Here is an 18,883-nt window from a genome sequence, read left to right as displayed (position 1 = left end):
GATATGTTAAGTTATTTTCCATTGCACATTTTAGCATAAACCTTTTACTAATGACCTCAATTCACATTTGCTCTCTTTCTATCTTTCTCTTTCAGGTAAGCAAAAGTCGTGACAATGTAAAACGCCCAAAAAATGAACAAAAAAACTGAGCCAAGAGCCAACCAAAATCACAATAACAAAAATTGCAGCAGTGCAAGAAAGTAAAATCGTAAGTTTCACTGCGGTGCCCACAGATTGTATCAATATAAAAGTATATACCATATAGTACATATATATTATATATATTCCCACATACTTGCACATTTCGGTGTGGATGTTGTGAATACAATTTTGAGAAATGCCCAGCAAAAAAATGCAAACTGAATCACAATGCAAAAATGTTGATCGGACTTGAATTTCGTGTCAATAATAAAATATCAGAATTATGACATTTGGTCTAGTCGACGAGTGGGATACCCTGCAACTGAAAGAGACGCGAATTTGAGATGGCTTTGATAGTAAAAAACTGAAAGGTCTGGTATTTGGATGATGATATTCGATATATTATAAATATGTAATTGGAAAAGAGATTTTACAAATGAACATGTTTAAAATAGAAAAAGGATCAAGATAATATATTTTAGTAAACAAAATATGAGGAATATAATATGCGATTCATAAAAGAAAAAGTATTTACAAAAAATTTAGATCATAAATGAAATGCTAACAAAATTTTGAAAATAATAATATACGAAAAGGAAAAGTATTTATAAAAATTGTAGTTCATAGTTTCAATGAATTTTGAGCTGAATAACTCAAAAGATGAATTAACTTTGTATTACGAAATATTTTGAATGATTCTAATATAATACTTACATAAATTGTTTTCTTTTTTACTTTGTTAAATTTGAGTTTAATATGAAATGTTTTTTTTATGAATATGTATTTATTCTCTAACTGTGACTACCCTTTATTATAGTTGTCACGTTTCTAGGGTATTTTAAACAGGGAGCGCAACAAAAACGCGAAAAAACGAAAGCAGTTGACTGAGTGATGCCGCCGATCAGAGTTTTGAGTTGAATTGGTTCGAGCTTCTCCTCCGCCCCTCTCCCCTAATACCCCTTCGGATGTGCAACCTCCTGTTCGACTGGGCAACGAAACACTCCCTATAGGAATACAATATATAAAGATTACCTGTTGGCAGGCATTCACTGTGCTCACTGTTCTCTCTGGGACTGGGCAATGGGCGTGCCGTTGCCATTGCTGTTGTTGTTGTTGCCCTGCTTTGGTTACGTGCCCCTTTGGCCACTTGCCACTTGCCTCATTTTATTGTTCGATATAATACTCGGGTATTTTGTGCGCCTCGCTCAGGTGAGCTGATCTTAATTTTATTTTCGTTTTTTGTTGTTGTTCTGTTTGGGTTTGCACGATTGTCGTTTCGTTTAGGGGGAGAACGGATCGTCGTCGTCGTCGTCGTCGTCATCGTTTGGTCAGTTTTGGCCAGTTTCCTGGAACTCACTGAGCCAATCGATGCCGTTTGCTGCATTTGTTGTTCTTGTTGTTGTCTCAGCTCCTGAACACATGTATTACTTCGTGTACTTTTCGTGTGTTCTCTTTCTCTGTGCCAGTATTTGCATTTGACTACCAAAAAAAAAAAAAAAATAAATAAAACTAAATAAAAATGAAAAGAAACCAAACAGCTCCAACAACTGCTGACTGATTTTGCGGTGTTAGAGATGAGAGTCATGTGAGTCGATATATCGATAGATTAAAAGTAATTATAAATAAAAATATAGTTGTGCAGATGGAGGTATATATGATTTGTTAACTTTGGGAATTTCGGCTGTATTTATTTGAAACTATTATTAAATTCATTTGATATATCTTTATTTAGTTTTGAGTCGAAGGCCCCAACAGCCAATACTCTATTAAATGTAGTATTAAATACTAGATTTAATATAATAAAATAAAAAAAGATCTTATTTTATGGAGTCTAATATTGTTATTAATTTTTCGTATTAGACATCTTAAGAAACTTTTTAGAATTCAGAATTTAAGCAATCATTTAAAAATATCTTTTGGATAGAAGTTTTTCGTTTTAGGCTTCTTCTTAAAAACCTTATTCTAGAATTCAGAATTTAAATATATAGTAAAAAGATAACACATAAAACGAAAACCTTTTCATGTGATAAAAATTACTATCGGAGCGGCTTAACCAAGAAAGTTATCGAATATATTGATAACCATATATTGATAACCATTGATATAAGGGTAAAGCCCTTATTTTAGGAGGTTTTGCTATTAAAAATTTGAAGGTACACTAAATAAGATAAAGTTTCAGAAATTGTTATGTTTAGTGAACCTTGTAGCCTGGCTTAATAAAAACGCCATATGTTTGGCTTAAAATATACATAGATAATTTTTCAACGAGATCTCTTTTGCTTTTCCCGATTATTCTTAAGCGTTTGCTCGTGTCACGCTGTCATCACTAGCGAATGGCAGTCTTGCAACAACGACAAGAAAACCAAACAGTTTACACGATGTGCTAATTGAGTTAGTACTCTCGCCATGCAGCAATGTATGGCTGAATAAAATACAAAAATAAAAAAAAATAAGAATAAAGAACAACAATAACAGCAACAATCATGACTCGTGAGTGGCGAAAAATGTCGAAAGACTCGTGAGTTTTGTAGCTCAGCTGAGCTGAAGCTCAGGCGGTGTTGTGGCGTGTGTTGGCGGCAACATTTTGTGTCTACTTAGCAACTTTGTGAAAATGAACACCCAACACCCATGTAAAGACCTCTGCTCTTTCCCCTCTGCTAGCTTTCCCCTCGGTGTAGTATTTATTGCTAAATGGGCTTAGGGCTGCTGCACACTAAACGATAAACTCTTGATAGTTGTTGTTATTGCTGTGGCTGATGTTGTTGTTGCTTATGCAGTTGCATGTTGTTGTGCTCAATTCCGCATATGGCATCGAAAACCGATAATTACCAAAGCCAGTCGAACACTCACACATAATCTGCTGGTATCTGTATCTGTGAGTGTGTGTATTAGAGCTCTACCTGCAGCGGAAGCCTCATAAGAGACGACAGCAACAACACCTAAGCGATGACTGCTCAACTTGCAACGTCAATGTTGCTGTTGTTGTTGCTGTTGTAGTTCCATCGGCAACAAATTACTCACGCGCAAAAATTGTTGCCTTGTTTTTTTCCACATATAATTTCACTCGACGTATGTCTGTTTCTCTCTGCATATTGTATATATATGACGTATGCTTTCTTGTTGTCTGTTGCTTATGGCAAATGCCTGGATATATCTATAAGCATATACAGATAGGTACACATTTATATATGTTTCGTTTGTGTGCTTGTTGTGCATTTGCCCCCATATGCATAAAACCTTTATTTTACCTGTGCATGAGCATTGGGGTGACTCAATTCGATCATAGAAAAATTAAAACTTGACGGAAATTGAAGTTCATTTAAAATTTGATCACATCAAAATAAACAACAAAAGGTTTTCTTATACAAATACTTCGAAATATATTATATATTTTTAAATATTAAATAAGTAGCCCAAAATTTACAGAAACAGAGTACCAAGAGTTATTAAATATTGAAATTTTTTAGAAGAGATCCATTAATCAATTAAATTTTCTAAAAAAAAGAACAAAGCATTAGCTCGTTTTGAAATTTTTTAATGAAAGATATAAGCATGAAGCAGGTATACATTTTAAGGCAGCATTCAATACAAAATTATTCCAATCCAAATTTTTTTGTTTTAAATTTACAATAAATTATAATTATTACAAAACAATTTATTAACAAAAGTTGATGTTTTAAAATTCCGATTAAATTAAAACTATAAGTAAATTCAAATTTATTTACATTTAAATTATTTTTATTTACTTTTCTCATACTTAAATTATCATTAGCTTTAAAATATTCAAATACATTTATATTTATTTATAATATATGTATATAATATAACACATTTATTTATTTTTTTACACGTTCTTAGTTTTCCAACTGAATTTGTTTATTCTTTTATTATCACACCATTGCTTGGTGCAACACGATCTGCTAATCTCAGTATTTAGAGATTTGGTTTCAAGTAGTGAAGCACCCCAATGCTGATATCGGCTCTTTCTCCCTCTCTTCTGCGCTCTCTCTCTGAGAGAGTGTTGTGTGTATTTGTTGTTTAAGCCGCAAAAACGAAGTCAGCGTGTTGCGACGACGCCGCCGTCTCAGTCGCTGCCACCGGCATCGGCAACAACGCGGCACCGGCAACGACGATGACGATGACGCCGTCGCCAGCAACAACAACAAGAGCTGAGCCATCGGTCTACCTGTTCGCAAAGTTGGACACATTTTCTTTTTCTTCCATATCGTCGCTTACCTAAGGGACACACACATTCACACCCTACCTGTGCTCATACACACACACAGTAAGACTTCGGCTCATGCATGTTTCTTCTCGCTCGCTCTCGCTCGCCGTCTGCGAAAGTCAAGCCAAGCTGAACGAACGGGCCACGCTAAGCTGCTGTTGCCGCTCCGCCGGCGGCGTTAACCAACGACGTCGACGTCGCCAGCGTAAACGTGTGTCGTCGTCGTCGCCGTCGTCGTTGCCGTTGAAAGTCTTCGTTGTCGGCCGACGAACAGAAACGATACGAAACGAAACGATACGAAAAAAAAGAAATAAGTTGGGTTTTGGAATTTTTTTGCTCTTGCTCTTCTTTGGTTTTCAGTTCAGTTCGATTTTAATGCACAGTCGCAACGTACGTGTGTTGTACCTGTCTTCTGTCTTCTGTGTGCGCTGCCTCTTCTTCTTCTTCGTGTGCCTTCTTCCTCTTGCGTTCGTCGTCGCCTTCGTTTCGTAGTTTGTCGTCGCGGTCGCGCGAAAAATACCAAACACAAAAAAAGTGCAAGCAAAAGCAGAATATACAACCACAACAACAAGTGCAACAAAAGCAATAACAAAACAACACAAAAAAAGGGAAGAAGCAGCAATAGCAAATGCTAAAAGTGCGATCAAAAGAAAGTCAAAGAAAGTAAGTTGCGCTCGCTTTGCTTCTCCTTCTCGTTCTCCTCGTTACGTTCAATTTTCGGCAAACAAATTTATTATTCTGCATGCTGAACTTTTTTTTGGATAACGTCTCTACACCTGTCTCCCTCCTCTCCCCACCGCTGCATGTTGGAGAGTGCAGAGTGGAGACTTGGGCCGCCATATGAGTGAGAGTGAGAGCGCTAGAGTGCAGAGGGCGCCGCACTCTCGCTCAACACTTGTGACCCAACCGATCACCGGATGTGTCCGGCTAATGTGAACGGCCATTTTGTTTTCTGCCTCTCATTAGCCACAGACAACATGTGTAAAGAGTGTGTGCCGCTCTCTCTCTCTCTCTCTCGCTCTCCTGCTGCTTACGGCTTGCCTCAATTATTGATTGATTAATTATTGCTGACGCGTATGCGTCGTCCGTTCGACCATTCGACCCTTTGCGCAAACCGGTTCATTGACGTTGACGTCGCTGTCGCAGTCGCAGTCTCTGTCGTTGTTGTCTGCGTGTGGCGCACTCTCTCTTTTTGTAGTAGCTCCCCCCTTGTCAGCCCCTTCTCTAACTATAATCCAATTGCTGTTTATTTCGCTGTGATCATCGATTACACGCACAGACAACACAACACTGGCTTCCCTCTGCTTTGTCTGCCACTTGCATCTCGTTATGGCGCCTGCGCTTGCAGCCTCCTAAGCCACATTTCAATCAACAGCAGCGTAACGGGGTTGCTCTCCCCTTTTAGCTCCCCCTTTTAGCTGCTGCTGCTGCTGCTGTTGCTGTCTCTTCTGGTCATTTGCAATTAACACTTTTGCGTACGTGCCACAGGCGGTGGCAGCTTAATCAGCCAGCAGCCAGCAGCTAGCAGCTGTGCCAACATAGTCAAAGCTTTCAGCTTGCAACTTGAGCAACAGTTAAAGCTGCTGCTGCTGCTGTTGTTGCAGCCGCCACACCACAAAGCTAATCAGCGTGCAACGACTTTCTCGTTATTTTTCTTTTTCTTTTCTTCTTTATATTTTTGCTTTACTTGCCTTGCTTATTTTTTTTCTGCTTCTGTAATTATTATTTTATAATCAACTTATTAGCACTCTGTGTGTGTGTGTGTGTGTTGGCCCCAGCATCGATGCGTTGCACGACCAGCGTTGCGCCCCAAACAAACCGAAATTCAATTAAAAAATCTCTAGTGTGTGTTGCCTGCTTGTTTGTTTTATGTTCACATTCTATTTCTTATTGAGGTCTTGCCACCCCGATCTCTCTCCACATGCAACATGCCCCCAAAAACAAGGCACTTCTGTCATTAATTATTACAAGCTGGAAATTAGTCTTGAATTTAATAAAAAAAAAGAATTTCTCATATCACACAAGCTTTTATTGGTTGCAATTGTTGTGAAATCTGTGTTTATCAAGCTAATAAACTTCTTGTTGAGCTAAATTAATAAAGATTTGCGAGTTTTTGTTTATAGACATAGTTATTGTAGATGAATTAAGTTATCTGCAAAAATAAATCAAATATTTAGGAAGGATGATATAAATTTGTTACCTATTTGTTTAATCTTTAATATATGAAAGTGTTTTCAAAGTGCTTCACTTAACATTCTGAAGCAATGAAAATAAAGTTATTTCTACTTATGTATCTATAAAATATTGGATAAAGTTGACTTTCCATTTGTGTGTTTATCCCAAATAGTATCCACTATCGGTCCTTATCACCGCATAGGTATTATCTGTGAATATAACATATGAACTTTACAGCAGGTATTTCTTTATATATTCATGAGTTTTCTACCTTAATTTTTTAAGTGATCCATCCATCCATCTGAACGTTTCTTATGATTAATATTTAATGAACTATTTCCATTATTAAGATATAGACCTATTTTTATTGTGTATTCAATAAGTTTATTGATCTCTACTTACTTATTAGGTATATTCTTACTTGATTCGATCATCGCTAAATGAATAGAAAACATATAATAGAATACCTCCCTTTGCTTAACGACTTTATGCCATATTTCTCGCGCTATCGAATTTAGATTATCATTAAAAATCTCGCCACCTCTCTAAGCTTATCAGTGAACCAATCGGTTTGTAGTAAACCTGCTGATGATGAGCTTAGGCACATACCAAGGCAGGCACATCGGCACAATATATAGATACCCCCATTATATTTCAATAATTATTTTCGGTGTTTTGCCCCCCGAAGCCAACAATGAGCTCATCTTAAACCCGTCCTATCCCGACCCGTCTCGTTCCATTCCGTTCCGTCCCGTCCCGAACCCGTATCGTATAGCAACAAAAACCTCAAACCCAAACGAAAAGTTCATAAAGTTTATGTAATCGTTTTACAAGCAAAAATAGATTGTATAAGTGTTTGACGAAATTCGTTTTTAAGGTTGCAAAATGTGCTGCAGAAAGATGGATATAGACGACATATAATTAACACTAATTAATCACATGAAAGCGTTTTACTCTTTTGCAAAAGAAAAACAAAAACAAAACAACATCAGAAACTAAGCAAAATCAATTTGCAAAAGATAATTTTCAAAATTTGCCTAGTTTAAGGCCTTGAACTTGTGCGTTTAGAGTTCCTAAAGATTTTTCACAATGATCATTAACTCGACGCGACTGGAAACTAGAATTTAATTCATTTCTTCATTTATTACAATGATGCTTTATAATTCTTGTATAGGCCCCCATAGCTCATTATATTCAATGGTGGCGCGGCAACAAACTCATTAGACCTTGAGAATTATATACAAACATACATCAATTTAATTTTTTTTCTTTTTTTTTTTTGGTTTTGGTTTAGGCCGCAAATTATAGCGACACATTCGTTGTGCAAGTGCGTGGAATTAAGAAAACGAATAAAAATAATAGAAATAAAAATTGAAGTTGTATAAAGTGCGGCTCCCATGACAATTAACCGAAACCGAGACCGAAAAACCGAAAACCGAGCTACGTTCTATGTTCTAGGTAGAATCGTGTTGAGCGAGTACTTAGATCGAGGCGAGGTGAGGCACATTGACTTTTCAAGCCGCTTACCTTCCGCGTGTTTTGCTCTTGATTGCGATCGCTTTCCAAAAAAATGACTTTCAATTTTGTTTCTTTTATTTCTAGTTTGTCTTTTTTTGTGTTGTTCTTTGGTGGTTGTGCCACAGTTTTCGGCTTGTGGTTGCAACAGGTTGCGGCAGGTAGCAGTCAACCTGCTGCAATACCTTTTTTATTCCCATGTGAAATTACACTGCGCAACAGACTCGATTTCTCTAGAACTTTGCTTGCAATTAGAATAAACTGTTCGTTTCAACTATTCAATTCATTTTTTTGACGTTATTTGCTAACGTTTTATATATTTAATTGTTTAGTGTTTAGCAGAAAAATAATTAATAATTGATATAATTATAATATAATTAAATCTAGTAAATATGTTTTGAATTATCCCTTTTTGTGATCCCTTAATTCAATTAAAGTTAAATTGGGATGTTGTATTTAGCTGTTTTAAAAGTGGTTTTATTTATAATTTTGCAGGTGACTCTAAAATTTACATCTCTTTCAGTCGTAAATGTTTTATATGCTATGCTTTTGTGTATTGAATTCAGTAAATTCGCAAGCATAATTAAAAGCAAAATTAAACCAACATCCCATTAACATTTCCTCTTTATGTGCTCATTCGTAAATGTTACGCCCTCCTTCTTCCTTAAAGTCTTATTTTTTATTTTTTCCTCTGCTATTTACGAATAGCTTAATTTTAATTTAGATGTCTTAAACTTAACATTTGTGTAATTCTTACTTCTGCTTTGTGTTGCTATTCGCTAACGTTTCAGCATATGAAGCGATAAGCAACTCAAATTCACTGTTACACAGTGTACATCTTAGACTGCACTCGAGACCATTAGAAGTCGGGGGCTATCTGAGAAGCGAACCTGTTTTTCGGAGCCAAACACGTTTCGCTCTCTTCGGTCGGTCCTTGTTTCGGGTCTTAGATGTGGCGACGGCCACGCCTCCTGCAGTTTTCAAGGTTAATAATACACGCAGCCGACGCGCAATTTACGACGCAGACAAGGTCAAGGTCTGGACTCGCTCTCTCTCTTTCTCTCTCCTGCTCGCTCTCGTTCTTCTGCTGACTCTTTCCCGCTCTCGATCCTATTTGAAGCTCACCTTTGTTGTTGCTTCATCTATTGCTCCTTTGCTGCGTCTGGAGTTTCGCTTGCATAATTTATGTCTGGAAATCTAGGTTACACACACACACGCGCATTGTTGAGCACACACACACACACATGTGTGTCTAGGCGCTGTTATCACACACGTCTTTGCCTCTCGCTCTCGCGTCTTACATATTCCTGTTTCTCGCGTTTTTTCGTTGCTTCGTTTCCTTGACGTTTGGCGCATTTTCAAACGATGCTTTTTGATTAAATTTTATGTTATTGCCGCCTGGGCACACTCACCTACATTTCTGCGTGTGTGTGTGGGAGCGAGAGGGGCAACAGACGTCATGTAACTTAACGTATTCCTGTTGCTTGGCTTGAAACAAGTTTTTCCTACACTTGCTTTTCACATCTCCTTTGCGCAAGTGTGTTTCAGTATGTGTTTGTGTGTGTGTGTGTTGCACATCAAACAGGTCGCGTTTTCTTTGCCATCGTCGTCGTCGTCATCATTTATCGTCGTTGTTTTTATTGTTGTTGTTGTTTTTCCTCTTCTACTTTTACTTATTTGCTGCTGCTTTGCTTTTGCCTTTTTGCTTTACTTTTATTTCGCCTGACTCTCCGGCCACTTTCCCAACGTCTTCGTCTCCCTGTCACCCCCCTGCGTGTCACTCCCCCGCCTGCTTTGCTTTGCTTTGTTGTCTTTTATCTCTCTTTCAGTCTTGTGCTTTGCTTTGCTTTTGTCTCTCGCATATGTTTACCTTGCATACGTCCTTGAAGATTTGTCTTATTTTCGTTTTATATTTTGTTTATAGGTTTTTGTGTCTTGTGTCTGTGTGCTTGTTTTTTCTTCTTCTTTTCATTTTTATTTTATTTTTATTGTTTTGCTTTCTGCTCTCTCTCTCTCTCTCTCATACTCTCTTTACAGCTGCTTCCTCTTGCTCGATAGCATTGTCGCCCAGTTTTCAGTTTTTCTTGCTTGTTTTGTTCGTTCAGCTGGTTTGTTTTAAGTGGGTCGAAGCTCGATGCCTGGGCATCTCAGTCGTCTCCTTCTCTTCCTCTTTTTATTATGATTTGCCAGCGATGAGGGGAATTTATATTCATAGTTGAAATTCCTGTTGCAAGTTGTTGTGGCATGTTGCTGCGACGCTCCTTATGGGACTCCTAATTGGCATTTCCTGCATATTTTACATACTTGTAGTTCAAAGAAGTCTTTGCACACAACTAACTGGATGCGACGTTGCACTTCCAAAAATATGCAGAATGCGTTGAGACTTCTTGTCCTATTAAGGTTAGTTAAATTGAGCTTGAAAAATTTGTTGAGGTTAGGTAAACTTTACTTATAGAAGGTTAGGTTAGGTTCGATTTAATTTTACTTTTTTATATTTTAGGACTACATTTTCTTTTGTTTTAAATTTTTATTATTATTTAATCATATTCATATGTTATTTCTGTGAGAAATCATCTTATTTCTTAATTCATAGTTACAAATTTTTCAATCTTAAAATTCAAGAAATGGAAATTACATATATTATATTAAAATTTGCTGTTTTTTAGAAAATTTATTCAACAGTTTGTATTACCAATTTTAAACCTCACTCAGTAAAGAACTTTCTATTCTTTCTAAGTTAACTTAAAAATCTTTATAATGTTGCAGCACTAACAAACAATAAATCGAAGGCCATCTTTTGTTAAATCTTGGTTATAATTTTAATGACTAGAATACATTGTTGTAGCTGATTAATCGCAATCAAATACGCTTGTATTATTTAGCCCCATCTATTTTCAATTCATTCTGCAAATTCTTTGGCTCAGCAGGCGGAACTCTTCTTCTTCATCCGCTGCCCCTCTCCCCGCCCTAAAGCTCCTCCCCCTTTTTGCTATCGTTTGTATGGCGTAGAGAGCACTCGTGAGTTCAGTCACTCTATGCGCATGATTACTCAATTGTAGCTTAAAAGAATTAACAACAAATGCTATAAATAACACATTTGCCGGTTGTTGTTGTTGTTGCTGCTGTTGGCTATAATGTGTAAGCCAACACTTGAGCGGACTGTCGACACACAGAGAGTGGAAGAGTGAGAGAGAGAGACACAGAGACCGAGGGGAAGCAGTAGTTAGGGTTGGGTACAGAAACCAGTAACGTTCATCGTTACGTTCTGCTCTTTGAAACTTGGGGGTCTAGCTGCCTATTATTAACTTGGCTACTTGGCTTTGGCTTGGCTTCTCTTTTACGGCTGGCCATAACCATGACTTCTTGGCTCCAGCTCTTTGAGGTCAACAAACAGCTGCTCTGCGAGACTGAGACTGAGCCTGAGCTGGGAAATCGAGTAGCTGCTGCTACCAGCTTGTGGTTTGGCTGAAGTCATGCGTTTACCTATAGCTTGGACTCTGTTTTTTTTTTTTTTTTTTTTTTTTATTACCAATACACACTCTTATAGCCGGCAACTGAAAACCAGTTTCTTGTCTCACCGAAAAAAAAAAATGAAATGAAGAAAAATAAAATAAAGTTTCTCAAGCGTTTTGTGGCCGGCGTTTTTCTTGTTTGTAAGTTTAGTTCGCACGTTTTTTATTCAGTTTCAGCTTCAGCTTCTGCTGTTGTTCCCTCTCCTCTCCCTCCTCGCTGCTCTCAGCTCATTTTGTATTTTTGGTTAGTTTTGAGTGATTTCTGATTCCTGATCTGCTGTCGTTTCTCACCAGTGCACAAAGTGTTGCTCTTCCGCTTCGTCAGATTGTTAGCACAACAAAATTGTGGATTGGAAAAGAAGTCTATTAAATATTATCTTAAACGGAAGCTGGCGTTTATAATATACTTAACATACAAATACTTTAAATACATACATATATGTATATGACGTATATATCGCATATATGTACGTATATATATCTGGTTAAATTCGTTGAACTGCCTTGACAACGACAGTGAACCCGTAATGGTCTTATTTCTTCAGCACATGAAATGAATTTTAATTTCTTGCAATGGAATAACCAAACCATTTACATACTTTGTATATGTGGCTATATAATACCGATGGAATATAGCTATATATCAGAGAGAAAGATATATGCCCACCTGAAAATGTTGTCTGCATATAAAATCGAACATAATCCCTCATTATACACTTTGCTGTCGTGGGTTTTACGATGTAGCGGGATCAGATGTATATATTTAAGCGTCAATTGATGCGAGTTATCGATAAGATAACATTATTTTTATGCATGTTATTTCGTCTAACAACTTTAGAGATCGCCTTCAATATTTACAGAAGCTTGCAAGTTACTAAATAATGATACACATCGTTTACTATCGATAATAATGGATTCTGATTTGAGTAAGCATCTATCATAAAAGATATTGGTAAAATATCAAAATATGTTAAACAAAATTTAAACCGATATCTCAGCATTTCATTCTCAAAGATTATGAATTTGTAACATTTCGAATTACTATCGATAATCAGCCTAATTGCAGAATATTTAAGTTTCGCATTGCTATCGGAAATAATCAATTCTTATTTCCGAAAGCATCTATCATAAAAGATATTGCTAAATTGTCATATTATGATATACAAAATTTAAATCTACATCTCGTCATTTCATTGTTAAGCAATTAGTAAAATATCGATTTACTATCGATAAACAGCATTATGGCAGAGCATTTAAGCTTCGCAATGTTGCACGACATTTTGAAAGGAAATCGAACTGAGTTGGTTTGCTTTCGTTGATTCGAGTCTGGCCTGTGCTGCCCTGGGTTCGTTTTGTGGTTGACAGTCAAAGAATACAATTAACATAATTTACTTACCAATACAATAACAGCAACAACAACACACACACATACATATACACTTATACAAACAAACAAACGGAGACACGACAAAGACAGACGTCGTTGTCAGTTTGTAAGTTTTAGCAAATTTGCCAAATTTGCGCTTTGCTAGGAGCAGAAGACGAGGGGGGGACATGAGGATGGCAGCAGATGTGGGGTGTGGGGTGTGGGGGTGCTGAGCAACTGAACAGCTGAACAATTTGTAGGTGTTTAAGCTTGTTATGGCAACAAAGTTGGGAAATCGATTTGGTTTTTGCCATTCGAGCTTTTTTTTCAGTTCGAGTTCTGGGAATTGCTTTGACGCTGCCACTTACAACTCTTTGCTACATGCTACATATAAATTGATATATATATGTATGAATATTGTACATATGGATATATGCATATGTGTATTCTATTTATATACTTTAGCACCACGATAAGCAGCTGTAAAGTTGCGGTCTTATCAGCGGCCACAGGAAGTTTGCATTGTAATCAGCAAATGCTTAAATAAAAACCTAAATAAAAAATATAAATACATATTTCTTTTTAAAATTTTATGCAGTTGTGAGAGCGAGTGAGAGCGAGAGATATCGCACATAAAAATCAGCAAGAAAAAGTTCCCAATCACTTTTATTTTTTATATATTTATTTTTTTTCTTGCGCTGCGCTATCGTGTGTTTACTTTCAAAAAGAAAGAAAGTTTTGTACGTACACATATAGATAAAAAATGTATATATAAATATACGTATATAGATATTTTTTTTGGGCAGACTGCAAAACTACGATTTGCATTGCAAACGATATTCAAAGAATAAAAAAAAGGGACAACACGGCGAGGGACACTCGATGTTTTTTTTTTGTTTTTCGGGAGATTTTAGGTTTCAGTTTTCGGCTTGTTGTTTTACATATGTATGTAAATTTATGCATATCTAAGTTTTGCCTTATATACAAATATACTTATATATCTTTATGTATATTTGTGTGTCTGTAGCTGTGTATGTGACAGGCACACGAATCTGTCGTTTCCATATCGCTGCCTTGAAATCTGCATAAATGATGATGATTTTTCTGCCAGTGTTGTGTTGTTGGTTGTTGTTTTAGCTTTCGTCATTTGCTGTTGGTCTTCAACTTCTTATAAATGTGAAATATTTAGCATACACATGGCTCCAATGGGCTCCAGAGATTGCAGATTGGCTCTGCTGTGAGGTCCCATCGACAGCTCCCAAGGGAAGTTTCTGAGTCTGATTCTGACTTTGGTTGTAGCTCACGCTCTTGCTCTTACTTTGAATTGAAATTGTGGTAATTTATTTCTGAGAAGTTTTTTTGCATACCCTGTAGTTTGTACTATGTAAACCTATATTGAATTTTAAAATTTAATTTTAATTAAGATTTGAAATTTAAATTAAATTTAAATTAAATTTCAAATCTTAATTCACATAGCATACTTTCCGGCTAAATATGTCCCATAATTTAGTACTTTAGTATTTTGATTATATTTCACATTTAAATTAAAGATGTGGTATTTCCTGGTCTATCATTCAAAGTTATTTTTAAGTGTTGGAATTAAAGGAAAAACTTTCCGTAAGTTCGTTATAGAGGGTGTCGACTGTATTTAGTTGGGATTTTAGCATAAGCAGCGCTTCCCCTCCCCCACCACAACGCTCTAGAAAATTACCGCGAGTTCATCCGATGTGTTTTTTTTTTGAGTAGTGGATTCTGTTTCTGTGAGGGGCAAACAACAACGTGGCGGTTGTCCAAAGGCATGAAACCATAAAAATGGCAAATTAACCATGTGCTAGTGTGTCTGTCCCTCTTCGTGTTTGTGTGTTTGTGTGTGTGTGTGCAAAAACCTTTTACAAGTGAAGCCACAAACAAAACAGCTACAGATACACATAAAAAAACAACAACCACACACACACACACATACACAAACGTATATCAAGCTGAGGCAGCTTGAAAATGGCACGTTTTGAGGTCCGTCCAAGTCCAATCAAGCCAAGCAGAGACAGCAACGAACGTTGAGTGAGTGACTGCCAGCGTCGTTGTCGCCGCCCCCTTTACTTCGTTGCTGTTGTTGTTGTTGTTCGACGGCCCTGGCCTGCTGCTGGCGCTGCGCTGCTTCAATCAGCGTCGCAGGCAGCCTAGCAATTTATCCAGCGATGCATATTAAGCCTCACGATTTGTATATGCCCCACCGTCTGTCCTGACTGTCTCTCCGTCTGTCTGTGTGAGTCAGACTCTGGCTGACACTCGCTGTTGTCGTCACTCCAGCTATCTCGCTCACACACTGTATATTTGTGTGTGTGGGGATATGTGAGAGTTCAATTTCAGTTCAGTTCAGCGCTCACAGTTCACCATTGAGTTGATTCTGTTTTATAAGTTTTTAATTCAGCCTCGTTTGCGGTTGCCTCTCACTCTCCAATACTCTACACTGCATACTCTCTCTCCACACTTTTTTGTCTCTCCCTGCCATAAACCTGGCAATGTGTCTGTCCTGTTCTGTCCTGTCTAAATGACCAAATGACTAAATGACTGAATGGCCGACACTTCCTGTGGGTGCTTTTTGCGCACGTCCCTCTTTCACTTATGGAGGTGTCATTGCTGTTGTTGTTGTTGTCGCATTGAGTTTGCATATTTTAAGCTTTGCATAATTGAAGCTTTGATTTGAAATCGTTGAAAGCATTTAGGGGAATAAAAGAGAATCACTTTACATGGCATTGTCATTTTTAAAGGCAGTGCTTTTTTTGTTTAATCAAAAATGGCATTTCAATTGCTAAATTAATACGTAAGAATATCGTAGTGCTTAGCGGAATACCCAACTAAAGCTGATATTCTTCACCTGATTTTTCAATGCTCAAGTATAGTTTACGACCAAAGCTTCCGCTTATATCGTTAAGCAACATTTGTTGCGATTTAAACCTGACCAGCTGTTTGCTCTGGATGCTTATTTCCTGTGTCCTTTCTGTCAGTCTGCAACGTGGGCGTTGATGCTCAACAAGTGAAGCTTCTCTCAAGTTAAATTTCAACAAATTCCCTCTTTATCCACAACGCAGCAGCTGCTGCTGTCCATTAAACAGCTGCTTAACATACATACATACATACATATGTACATACTTACACGAATGTTTATGTGCCTGGCGTTGTCTGTATTTGTGAGAATTAAATCGGCACTTGTGCAACTTCTTAACTGCTGTTGCTGCTGCTTCTTTTGATGCTACTTTGGCTCCACATGTTGCCTGCTCTCGTTTTACATTGTCCCGTTTAACCAACGATTTAGTGCAGTGATGCCAGCTTTACTATTTTCCTGTTACTTTTAGCTTTTTCTTATAATTGATAGCGGGAGAACTGCAGCTAGCCGAAAATCTGACTATTTTATAGTATGTTGAGTTGCCTTACAGCATTTTAAACGATTGGTTTCTGAAATATTACATGTTTAGCTTATTAAATTCTCATTTTCTATAAAAAGTTTGAAAACATTAGACTAGGACAGACTTATGCATTGATGGAGCATTGATAAAGTGATTCATTCTTATATTCTTAACTTTCTGAACTTTTTTCTCTACCAAAATATCGATCTATCGGAGGACTACTCTAACCTTCTTCTTATACAACATACATATGTATTTAGCTTTTTCAAATGTTGCTTTAAGTTTTTTTACGCCAGAAGCACCTGTTTTTTTTTTCTACCCAAAAATTGGCAGCACTGATCCAGTGGCCAACTCATTCCTTTTGTCTGCGTCTTCCTGTCTGAGTCCAACAGCTTCTTATGTGGGACTCGCCGTCGTTTTCTATATTTTCCTTTGCTTTGCTTTGCGCTCTCGTAGACAAGGCTATAAAAATTGCTTAGTTCTTAAAGCTTTTCTGCGCCACGCTTTGTGCGCTGCTGCTGCTGCGTCTGCTTGTCTGGCGCGTAGTTGTTATGGCTGCTTGCTACCATCCCCCTTCCCTCTCTTGGCCCCAGCTCATCCACTTACGTTTTTATCTCATCTTCTTACTCGCACACGCTTCCCACACGTTTATTTGTTTTGTCGACGCCGCTGTCGCAGTCGCAGTCGAAGTCGCTTTGCTTCGCTTTTCTGCTTGTATTTTATTATTATTATTTTTCGCGTTATTCTCTGTTTTGCTCGGCAGTTTCTTTTGGAAAAATTCAACTTTTACTTTTTGTTTTCTTTTATGTATTTGCCTTCTGCCTTCTGTTTTGCCGCTGCGCTGTGTGCGTATGTGTGTGTGTTTGACTTTGAGCATTTTTTATGATTATTTTTGTTGTCGCTTTTTTATATACATTCACATACATATATTTTTCATTGCGCCTTTTCGCTTTTTTGTTTTGCTCGTCGCATTTAACACTCGCTACGCTTTGTGCTCCGACAACGTGTTCTTCTTTTTTTTTTTGTTTTTTTTATTGTGTGTTTTTCTTCTTCGTCGCCGTGTCTATCAATTGAATTGCTTTTATGTTTTATTTTTTTTAACTTGCGCCCATTTCTCTCTCTCTCACTCTTCATATCAAAAGTCGCGCTTTACGTTTTACGTAGCGCTTTTGTTTGCGTTACGTTTGTACGTAGTCCACACACCCATGCATATGTATGGAGGAGCGCTACTCATTCATTCATACGTTTTCACTTCTTGTGCGCCTCGTAAGTTTTTGCTTGAGTGTGGATCTGAGAGTGTATGTGTGTGTGTGAGCCGGCCGCTTTCAATCTAAAATTGCGTTTTTCCCTTTTTATATGTGTGTGTGTGTGTGTTTGTGGGGAATGCTCGCATGTTTGGCCACCGCTTTCGTTCGTTTGACTTTCTTTATGACTACGCGACTGCGGCTGCTGTTTTTGTGTGTGTGTTGATGTTTTTATTACTTCTCATTTTTTATGATTGAAGGTCGTTTGTTGTCGTCGCCCCCCTTTTTCTTTTTATTTTTCTCTTTCTTTTTCGTTGTCGTTGTTCCTTTCTGTTGTTTCACACCCAATTTGTTTACATCGTACCCCGTTAACAGTTTGGCATGCGTTGTGGCATGCTGGCAGCCAGTCACCTATGACTCCCAAACTATGCGTACATCTGCGTGCAAATTATGTGTGAGTGTGTGTGTGCTAAATTGCGCAGCTTTGAAAGCTTGCAATTTGTTGAGTTGTTGTTTGTGCTTTCAATACATTTTTCTTTATTGCCGTCTCGTCGCCATACTCTGTTAATTTATTACAAAAATACGCTCTCGAAACACACTCACACTTACACAGACGCATGCAAAACTCATTAATATGCGATTGTTGTTGCTTTTGCTTTTGCTGTTGGTGTTTTGTAGTTTTTCGTACACCTTTCAAGTCGCCACAGCAAAATCACATAATGAAGCTATAAAAGCAAACGAAACGTCGAAAAAAGTTCAATAAACTTTTTGCAGCAGCTAGCAAGCAAGTCTATAGCGTCGTCTACAGCGACAGAGCGACAGCTGCTGCTTCTTCTTCTTCTTCTACATTCATTTTTGCTGGAACAATCGGCATTAGTTTAATTCAACTCTCGCGCGACGCTCTCTTTACCTTTTTGGCGATTGATACACCCGCTACAAAAGTTGTTCTCCACTCTACACTCTGCGCGCTTTCTCACTCTCCGGCTCTCTGCCAATCGCCATTGGTGAATTCGGCTCGCATGTAAGACTCAATCAGCACTTGAGTAATTTCGTAATTTACTTTGCGCACCAATTTTTTTTTTTGCTTCTCTTTCGTTTGCCATTTTGTGTTGCCTGTAGTTTTTTTTGCAATAGATTTTAAGCTGCAAATTGCTTCCTTGAAAGGGCACAATCTTTAGCTGAATTGTTGCGCGATGTTTGTCGGCTTGTTCTAAGCATGACTTTAATTTAATTAACGCTGACAATTGCTTTTTCCCAGGCCCAATACACACACACACACACACACTGATTATGTTTGTGTG

General features: G+C 37.6%; 1 protein-coding gene and 1 long non-coding RNA gene across 2 annotated transcripts in view; one reads left to right on the top strand and one right to left on the bottom strand.

Annotated features, from left to right (window-relative positions):
- LOC133846103 (uncharacterized) overlaps positions 1–18,883 on the top strand; it is a 62,435-nt gene that overhangs the window by 27,722 nt on the left and 15,830 nt on the right.
- LOC133846104 (uncharacterized) lies at positions 883–8,353 on the bottom strand. Its single transcript, XR_009894839.1, has 3 exons — positions 8,069–8,353; positions 1,201–1,620; positions 883–1,145 (listed from the first exon to the last, which is right to left on the bottom strand). It is a non-coding gene; the product is annotated as an uncharacterized LOC133846104 (long non-coding RNA).

The sequence above is a fragment of the Drosophila sulfurigaster genome, chromosome 3, assembly GCF_023558435.1.
Source record: "Drosophila sulfurigaster albostrigata strain 15112-1811.04 chromosome 3, ASM2355843v2, whole genome shotgun sequence".
In the NCBI taxonomy this organism is placed as follows: domain Eukaryota; kingdom Metazoa; phylum Arthropoda; class Insecta; order Diptera; family Drosophilidae; genus Drosophila; species Drosophila sulfurigaster.
The sequence above is the reverse complement of the archived record's forward strand: the minus strand, read 5'-3'. Positions and strand labels throughout refer to the sequence as shown.